This window comes from Talpa occidentalis, unplaced genomic scaffold (genome assembly GCF_014898055.3).
Source record: "Talpa occidentalis isolate TD23 unplaced genomic scaffold, MPIMG_talOcc4v2.1 talOcc4.7, whole genome shotgun sequence".
NCBI classification, from domain to species: domain Eukaryota; kingdom Metazoa; phylum Chordata; class Mammalia; order Eulipotyphla; family Talpidae; genus Talpa; species Talpa occidentalis.
The window spans coordinates 53,549,314-53,559,616 of NW_023605083.1; the positions used below are offsets into that span (position 1 = coordinate 53,549,314).

A 10,303-nucleotide genomic window follows, 5' to 3' on the forward strand; every position below is an offset into this window, starting at 1 on the left:
AAGGCTAAAATATATTGCAGTCTATATTCAGTGGCTCAGTAATTGACTTGTCAGTATTTTTTGTTGTGGAAGAGTTGAAGATTGTTTCAGGAAATCTTGGCTATTGATACTTTCTAGTAGCTATAGCTACAGGAATTAGTGGGGGGAGGAGGGAGTTGGGCTTGATCAAGGTAAAAGATTGGCATCTAATTTGAGTATACAACTAGAAAAGTCATAATGTCAGTGGAGCTACCATATCATGTACTCTAAACATGAATTCTCAAGGAAGTAGTTTATTTTTCAGAGGAAATTAAAATTTGATGTGTGGTTTAACATACTTTTTCTACGTAAATACTTACCTGCTATTTGGCACATGTGATACATTATAAAGTGATTTCTTATGTAGCCTAGGCCGTCCTTAGGTTTTGTGTATTGTTAAACTTCAAGCAATAACTTTGGATGATTTTTCCTGCCTTTTTCAAGCTTACAGAACTTTCTAGTGTCTACCAAGCACCTGGGATATGCCGGGTTCCCTGCTGGGCCATGGGGGGAGAGTGGGTGGGATAGCAATAAGCCAGCCTTGTGCTGCTCCCAGTTAACAGTAGCAGGGAAGGGAAGACCCATATGGAAGTGATAATTTACTAGCACCTTGAACAGGAGGACCAGTAAATGTTACAGTAATTCAGAGGCTGGAAAGATGGTATCCAACTAGAAGGGCTGGGGACCTTTCCTAGAAAGGAAAGAATTTGCAAATAGTAGGGTTTAGACAGAATGAAGAAAAGTAGGAGGAGCTTGATGAAGGGGGGGGGATTGCTTAGTACATGTAGATGCAGACAGACAGGTAAAATGGCAGTAACATGAAACCCTGTCCTAGAAGGCCCTAAGCTCCAGCCTTGTGCCGTCATTCTGAACTACTACATGACCGGTGAGGATGTCTAAGAAACTATAATGTCAGGTTTTTATTTCTATCATAGTTTTCTTTTAAAGTTAGGTTTTCCAGAAGCCTGTGACTATCTGACTACTGGGAAGAGCTTAAGACTCTGCTCCCCTTGTCTAAAGACTCAAATCTTGAGAAATAAGCTTTTTGGTGATAAGACTATATTTCTATAGTCCCATCTGAAGGAGACCTTCATTGAGAGGGTTCGCTTCCAGTTTTTGTAGCGAACATCTGGTGTTTGAGTTAGAATGTGTGAGCTGGGCAGGAGCTATGATAGGTGGGATGGAGTAGTACTGCTTGCCCCTGTGGAAGCAGGTCACACACACCACCTTCAATCCAGTCACTGCTCTTCTATATGCCATGATGGCATTTGAAGTCCTTTAAAATGAAAGGTTGGAACACTGCTCCATGTAGAGATGGGAAAAGGAGCTGGCCTATTAAGGCACAGGGCCCTGCTTTCAGCTTTGTGCTTATACCTTTAGTTCATTCATGCTATAGGAATTCAGGCCCTGAAGAGGGACTGACACTTCTGATGGAAATGCTGCCCATCTTGTGTAAGATGCAAGCCCCCACACCATCACCACCGATAGGACCCCTAACCAGGGTACAGGTGATGATAGTTATGGCAGAGTTCCCATGTCTGGCATTCCTATTTGGGCTACGCCATCAGAGAAAGGTGAGACAGAACCACAAAGGTGGTTCTGCCCTTAGGCAATGACCTCCTTGCCCCAGCCCTGTCAAGTTGTGCTGATACCAATTTTAATGAGGCTGATGATACCACTGTGTTGACAATTTGGAAAGGGAGTCAAGTTACTAGTGACTTAGACTTCAGCACAGGCCAGCCAAACACTGGCTCTGTAGGAAAACCACCAAGATAGCAGCAAGTGTAGAAGTTCTTCCCAGAGCCAATTAGGTCAGCGTCATAATCCCTGACCAGGTATTTTATAACACGTCCCAGAGGTGTTGGGCATATAGAGAAAACATTCCCTTAGTTGCTGGGTCTGATGAAAGGAACTTAATGCCAGGCCAGGAGGGGTTTAGGATGCATGTATTCATTACAGCAGCGCCCCACCCTCAACCTTCAAGCCCTGGGAAAGGAGTGGAGGGATGAGGAAAACCTCAAAGAGAACCCAGAAACCAGTATTAGTCCCAGCCCTAGGCACTGTAGTAGATCAGATACTAGCCAGTATACTGTGACTGTGGGTACAGCACAGATACTAGATACTGGCTAGTATCTGATCTTGAGTCACTTCCCCTCAGGACCCTCCATTTCCCCAACTAAAGATACTGGGCCCAAGCTCACTGAGCTTGCAGCTCTGTTCTAGCTACATAAATCTGAATGGAGCATACTCAAGTTCTGACCAGCAACAGGGATGCCATGAGTTAGTTACTCATGCTTTTGCTACCAGGGACCTGGGACACCTCCTGAGGCATGAATGAGGGTTGGTTGGATGGGTGGACAATATCAGATGTGTATTCTAGACTGATGGAGTAGAAAGGGACAGACCAGAAGCAGGCGGCCAGTGAGGAGGCTGTTACAGTTAATTGGGCAATACTGGATGACGACTGAGCCCCAGGACTGGCAGTGAGTGAAATGTGTTCTATTGCTAGAACTGCAATAAGAATAACTGTGAGTGGGTCTTACTAGTCAGACCAGTCAGTGTCCTGGGAAGTGTCCTTGTAAGACTTGCGTTAGCATGAGCAGTATACTCATGTGCCACTGAGGGGCAGTGTCACTTCGAGTTGGAGGAAATGAGAACAGGCCATTTGTTGATTCTATCCACAACCTTTCTGCAAAATAATAACAGTGTAATCTCCATTTTATAAATGTGGGACCTTGGGGATTTAGGGGTAAAGTGCTGTACCCACAGTCACATAGCCAGTAAATGGCTGACTTGATGGTTTCTAACACAGCTCTGCTTGAATTCTGCTCTGCTAAATGCTGCTCCTCAGGGTTAACAACAGCCTGTTGGTCTCAGAGATTCCACAGAGAACAGAGTTCTCATGCTCAGTGGGATGCAGACAGACAGGGGACACCTCTAAATCTGACAACTTCCACTCAATCATAATAATTTAATTGTGGGAGGCAGCCCTACCTCAGTGCACTTGCAAAAGGCCCTAGTTTCTTAGAAATCAGTTTTCCCCTTTATAAACCGAAAGCTCCTGCCCATTTTCTGGGGGTAAAACTGCCGGACACCTGTGAAGGGTAACTCCTTGAAAAGAGCTGGGAAGCGACTGCACTTGGCAGCTGCAGCTTCATCAGGGACTAGGGGAGAATAGGGCATCTGAGCAGAGTGGGTGGCCCCACACTGGAGGACTCTGGGAGTGGGTGACAGGACCCTGGGGATACCTTAGAATTCTATAGGACCTCACCTAATCTCTGGGAATGGGAATTCCTATCAGGCTCTTGACTGTCTATTCCAGTGACTGGGTTGGTGCCCTGCCTTGTCCCTGACCTACTCTCGGTTCCCTTTCTGCTGGGACATATTGTTCCCCTGCTTCTAGAGCCACCCAGTGCCCCCTGCCACAACATATGCAAATCCTACCCACAACCACACTGCCAAGCTTAGGTAGGCCTGAACCTCTCCAGTCTGACTGAGCCTAAATCCTACTTGTGGCAAAAGAAAGGATGGTGCTTTGGGCCTCCCCTGGTGGTGCAGTGGTTGAGCGCTGGGCTGCTAAGCTGCCCACAGCCTCTGCAGTGCCGGTTCGTTCCCTGGCCGCCGGCGAGGGTCCCACCAAAAAAAAAAAAAAAAGAAGAAAGAAAGGATGGTGCTTTGACAGGTGAAAGATAGAAAAAGAAGAAATGAGGTGGAAGGAATTCAAGTTCCCACATCATGTACAACTCAAGACCGCCCAGGTATCCTACCCTGGACCCCGTCCTCCCTACCCAACTCCGGGGACCTGCACACAGCCTGCCATATCGTGTAACCTAGATCATTCAATGACTTCCAGTGACTTCCAGTGCTGAGCCCCCCATGCTCCTGAACAAAGAAAACATGCTTTTCCAACTACCTTTCCAACCTTACTAGGCCTGGCCATCTGTACATTTCTGTGTTTCACTTTGACTGTGCTCACACTGCCTCCTCTGTCTAATCACTTCCTCCATCTGCCCAAGCAAAACCTACCCCTTCTTCAAGAGCCAGGCAAACACATTAGCCTCCCCCACAGCACAGCAGGTTTGGTGACTTCTTGTCATGGCACTGGTCCTGAATGCTCCTCCCGTCTTGTCTCCTGTTAGACTGTGTCTGGCCACATATCTGATTCTCCTTGCTGGGCCTGCACACTGGCACAGCTTTCAGGGTACATTTTCTCAATGACCAAGTGTGTTTATTTCCTGGAGTGGTCTAACAAAATGTCACAGACTTGGTGGCTTAAAAAAAAAATTTATCCCTCATTTCTGGAGGCTAGAAGTCCAAGATCATGGTCTTGGTAGGGTTGGTTCATCATCCTGAGGGTTGAGAGGAAAGGAAGTTTTACATGTCTTTCTCCTTTTCTTCTAGACAGCCATCTCTCCGTGTCCCTCAAGGGGTCATCCTTGTATGTATGCACATCTCTGGGTGCAAATGTCCCCCTTTTACAGCTACATCTCATTTAATTGTACTTAGCTTTACTGTGCATCAGTACAAGATCCATTGTCAGTAAAAACATTATAAGACTCAGATGAGGCTAACGTTTTTTAAGCAATAAAATGTTTTTAAATTAGGTGTGTACATTTTTTTAGACATGATGCTATTGCACTGAATAGACTACAGTGTAGTGTAAACATAACATGTCCACCAGGAAACCAAAAGCTTCGTGTGACTTTACTGTGATACTTGCTTTAATGGAGTGGTTTGGAAGTGAACTTGCAATATCTTGAAGGTGTACCTATATAAGAACACTAATCATCTTGGATTAGATCCCTTCCTAATAACCACATCTTAACTAATTACATCTCCAATGTCCCCATTTCCAAATAAGGTCACATTCAAGGGTTTTGGGTGTTAGGACTTGCATTTTGGAGGGACAAACTTCAATTCATAATACCAAATGAGTGAATAGGCAGAGAATGGCAGTTGGATGCTTAAATGCCCTCAGCTGGCTATCTGCACATACAAACAATGTGATTCAAAGGAAGACCTGGGAGCTCATGTGTGGAGAGCAGAGTCAAAAGCTGATTTGCCACTAATCAATTTTGTAACCCCTGCATAAGTCATTTATCCCAAACTATTTACTCTTTCAGCTATGGTAATTCACATGATAGTCATATGCTGCATAACATTTCTGTCGATGACAGACTGCACTGTGATGTAATCCCTATATATAGCCTGGATGTGTGGTCTGTGTAGTTCCACTCTTGGATGTCCACACAGCCATAAAATCACCTAATGATGCATTTCTCAAAATGTATTCTGGCCATTAGGAAATGCATGCCTAAGTATCTCCCTTCAAACTTTAACAGAAAGATAATTTTAAGAAACAGACAGCTATAATGGCAGCAGGTGACAGAAATCAATTTTACAAAGGAGTATGGGGTCCCCCAAATCAGAACCCACCAATCTGGAGCTACCAAAATGGTATCTCCATACACCCATGGACACTTCCAAAATGCAGTGAATTCAGACTCCCTAGGATCGGAGAAACCAGATTTCATCTAGTCAAATCCCTCTGGGAACCCTTTGTCAACATGCCTACCTGACTTCTGTTGTATACCTCAGTGATGAGCTCACTCTTTAGGAGGCAATGTATTCCATCTTAGAGCTAAGGAAAGTTCTTTATCTCTAGAATAGTAAGGCAACTTTTAACTTTACTTTTTATTACCAAATTTGAAAACCAACTTTTAAAAAAGCTTGTTTATCCAATTTCCTATGATACTCTTGGGTCTAATTTTGCTCTATGGGAACGTAAAGGGGAGGAAAATCTAATTCAACTTTTCCAAGGGAGTCTTGCCCTGCAAATATTTGACAATACCCATCATAGCTCATCTAGTTCCCAACCACTTTTCTCCACAGTTTATTTCAGTTGAATATTCTGGAATATTTCAACTATAAGATGCTCATGCAGGGCCTCCTTGGTGGCGCAAGGGGTTAGGACGCAACCTATGTAGCTGTCCACAGCCACTGCAGCATGAGTTCGATCCCCGGCCAGGGAGCTACCCACATGGCACAGCAGACCTCTCCTGTTTCGCCCACTGCTCCCCTCAGTGTTTTTCAGTAAATCTGCCTGTTCCCCACTCTGTCTCTGGTGAATCCTCTCACCCCCCACACCTCTGGCCTGTACCCCAGCTCTTGTATGCATAAATGAATAAATCTTTAAAAAAAAAGATGCTCATGCACAAGATTCCAATGCCAGGTTCATCCATATTGTAGTGCGTGCCAGTACTTCATTCTTTTTTTATTGTGAAGTGATAATCCAACAGATAAAGTTAATTTGTATAGTGGGACCCACAAAATGGAGGCCAACCTAGTGGCCTGGCCCACATCACAAATATGAACCGAGGTCAGCCTGCACTCATAAGAAACACCTCTCAAGGAAGCCTAACATATACAACAATAATATTCCATCTCAGTTTCAGTCAGCTTACCTTACCCCAGGAAAGAAGCAACCAGGGACACTTGGACCAGGCTGTTGATGAATGTCTGGGAGTCACTCATGAAGACACAAATCTTAAAGCCTGTGAATAGAAGAGATTCCCAAGTCAATTATCCCAAACGATTTATTCTTTCAGCTCTGAAAGACGAGTGAAACTTGTTAATGCTTTGGGGAGTCTTGGAAATTTAGGGTGAGAAGAGATGGTGGAAACACATCAGTTACACTGTCCTAACTGGAGTATAGAGGGGAGCAGAACCCACCAGAGGGGCGAGCGAGATGGTGCATGGCAGACTGTGAGGAAGAGACCTGAGGGCAGGGAAAGTCCTGAAGGCTGCAGGCAGTGGATAACAGTCAGAGAGCAGAACTAGAGTAAGAGACCCCTTCCCCAGTGTCTCCACACTTCTGGGCTTTTAGGGGACTGCCACACCTCTTCTAAGGCGGCCCTCACTACTGCCCTCTGGTGGTGACTATTCCCATTTGGCAGGAAGGTGAGTAGTTCAGCAGAAAGGGACAGCTGGGAGCGGAATCCAGCCACACTGATTCCAAGGCTTGTGCTCTCTTCAGGATTTTATACTCTGTCCGTGTCCTGTGGGGACTGAGCACAGGCAGAGAAGGAACTTGGTCCCCTATTTGTCTCCAATTTGTTTTCTTCATTGTCTTAACTATAATTCATGGTTTTATATGTGTATGGATTTAGTTTTACTTTTACTATAAATTAGTTTACAGGAAAAGGAACACACCCTTTGTTCCCCATTCTATTCCTAGAGCCTGGCATGAGGAGACCCTCAGGAACAATTTGTTGGACATGCGAGTAAGGTAGCATTTTGGAAACGGAAGGTCAAAATCTTTCCCTGGAGACAGAAGTTGACTTTTATCTGCCCCACAAGCCCAGGGTGTGATGGTGTGGTAGGCTTATTTACTCAGGGACCTATAAAAAAATGATGTTACATTACAAAGATGAGGACCGAGATTGAAGAAGCAGGAAGTAGGTGTGTGTGAAGCCTGTAAATGGAAAAACTGAGAACCTTAGGAGAATCAGACACTTTGGCCACAACCCTAGGGCAGGTCCTTGGCAGCTGGGGTTGGAGATTTTGGGTGGGTCAATACTTCATTTCTTCCTTAGAGGAATTTTCCAGAAAGCTGACTTTATTAGCAACTCTGGGAATAGTCATGCTTACCTAAGAGATTGAATGTGGCCTGAGAAGTAAACATATGAAGTTATGAAGTAGTTGTGCCTCAGATTTCTCTGTCATTTTTAATTTTTTGCACTTGTTCACTCTGAAAATGTTTACTGGCACCCAAGTGGTGTTACGAGGTCCTCTGCTTGGAGCTCAGAATAGAGTAGGAAACATTCTAAGACTTATTCTCAAGAGCTCCCAGCCCTGGGCCTCCCTGGTGGCACAAGGGATTGTCTCAGCACTATGAAGCTATTAGCAGCCACTGTAGCATGAGTTCGATCCCCAGCCAGGGAGCTACCCACATGGTACAGCAGACCTCTCCTGTCTGTCTTGCTGCTCCCCTCAGCAGTGTATTTCAGTCAATCCACCTGTTCTGCTCCCCACTCTGTCTCTGGTGAATCTACTCACTCCCCATCCCCACTTCTAACCTGCACCCCAGCTCTTGTATGCATTTAAAAAAATAAAAAGAGCTCCCAGCCCTATAGGACACAGTTCTCCTATAAGATCCTAAGCAATGTAAGGACAGAGGGTAGCCTTCTTGTTCCCACTGTTTCCCTAAGGTTGAGTACATGATCCAGGTAGTTTCTGATCTAAAGGAGTTCACATTCCAGCGAAAACAGACAAGAGGAGAGAGGGTTACCACAAAGGGTAATACATGAACAAAGAAGAGGGTCTTATAAGAGTCCAAAGAAGATTGTTGGGCAGATTCAAGATGGTTCTCAGAGGAAGAGGCTTCTATACTGAAGAGGGTGACCTGCTGAGGGTGGCCAGGCCTGGCTCAGTATGGCAGGGGTGGAGAAGTAGGGAGCCTGCAGCCTCAGGAAAACACCTATGCCAAGGCCTGGAGGTGAAAGAACATGGTCCTTGCGGGGAGCTCAAAACAGTTTGTGTATGGAGTTGGAGCACAGAGTGGCAAAAAATTAAGGAGGCATTCTAGCTTGGAGGAGATTTTGCAGGAGTCAAAGTCAGGAGGGGCTTAGCATAGTCAGGCCGGACACTGGGGGGCATCACTGGAAACTGGGTCCCCACATTCTACCTTCATGCCCATGACCCAGCACTCTGGGTACCCTAGTTTCTTCAAAATGAAATTCTTCCTCTCCTGGTAGTGACAGGTTTAAATTTGTCTTTTGAATAACTTTACTACCTGCTTTCATCCATTTTGATTTATTCTCCCAGCAGAAAAAGCAACAGTGAGAACTGGAAAATGGTTTTAAAAATAAAAACAAAAGAGCCCTTTTCTCCTTATTACAGTAAACTACTACTTTACTGGAAGTTCTTATTTAATTACAAATAACATCAGCCTGACTTTATAGGATGATTGTATTTTTAAATGGGATCTCTCATTTTTCCCCTTTCATTTCTACTCATAAACAAGTAGTTCAAAGCCATCATATTTTCTTTACCCCACAGTGACAGTGTTGGATATCATTTTCTCTGTGATCAGGGTCTGTCGCTCAGTCTCACTCAGGTGTGAAAGGCCATTTAAAAGTGGAGAAATGTGATGCAGGCGCCATCCAGTCTGCACACCCCCATACCATGGATGAATAACCCTGTTGCAACCTCCTTCTTTCCTTTGTTGCTTCCTCTTGGACTCTAAAAGTGCATGCCTTCAGGTTCCCCTCAATTGGGACCCTCTAGTCCAGGGTGCACTTTCCATCTGCTTTTAACAACTGAACTTTTCCAAGCAAAGGTCTGAAGATCTACTTTTGCCCTTTCTGTTTCCTTACCCACCTTGGCTGCTTGCCTCTCCGAGTCTGCTGATGCTGAGTCCAGTGGTTTCCTCTTGCTTCTCATTCTCTTGAATTGCTGTGGGCCTCTGACTATGTGGGTTTCCCTCAGGACACACTCTGGTCTCTGTCACCTGCTTAAGATCCCTTTCTCTACCTCCTCTCCCCCCTTTTCTGCCTTATTTTTAATTTTTTTTTTTTAAATTTTAAGTTTATTTCCTTGTCTAAGGTTACAAAAATAAGTAAATCAATAAAATTTGCACAAACTCACTTAAATCACCTAACTTGATGAATAGTAGATGAATAGGCTAACCTACTATAAGCCATTTCCTCAGAATGACTCCTAGCTCACCCTCTAGTCCAGATCTCTCCTTTGAACCTCAGACATGCCTTTCCTCTTGCCTTGTGGGATTTCACCTCCATAGTTATACTAAGTGTTCAAAATCTATCCTTCTCACTTTGCACCCAGAGGGGCCACCTCCACTCCTTTCTGTTGTTATTTTGTTCATGAGTTCTGGTAAGTCAAGCTGGGAATCGGTATTATTTTTTTCTTAAAACTGTCTCTTATTTCTCAACTTTGTCTGAAACTTAACATAGCATATTGCAAGAGCCCTAGGTTGGAGGCTGTACAGATCCTAATTCTAGCTCTGCTTCAGCATTTTGGAAGGCTTTGGAAAAATAAATGAAATTATTTGAACCTACTGTCTCTCACATAGTAGGAATGGCTACTTTGGTAGCTACTTTGGTCTTCCCACGCCCTTTGATGCCAGGTTTAGATTACCACCTGCTGCTAGCCTCCTTCCGAGAATGTTTGTTCAAGGTTGCAGGCAGAGAAGGGGAGGCCGGCAGAGCCCTCATTTTCCCGACGCGAGAGGCGCGACCAGCCCACCAGAAGGCTAAGGGACTTC

The 10,303-nt window shown here is 44.8% G+C and overlaps 1 protein-coding gene across 1 annotated transcript in view; it reads right to left on the reverse strand.

The window, feature by feature from the left end:
• HEMGN (hemogen) overlaps positions 1-10,270 on the reverse strand; it is an 82,876-nt gene extending 72,606 nt beyond the window's left edge. Inside the window, exons 1-2 of the mRNA XM_054689363.1 lie at positions 9,400-10,270; positions 6,483-6,572 (exon numbers count right to left, since the gene is read on the reverse strand). The gene's annotated coding sequence lies outside the window, so the exon portion shown is untranslated. The remainder of the gene's footprint in view (positions 1-6,482; positions 6,573-9,399) is intronic.
• Between the last annotated feature and the right edge of the window lie 33 nt (positions 10,271-10,303).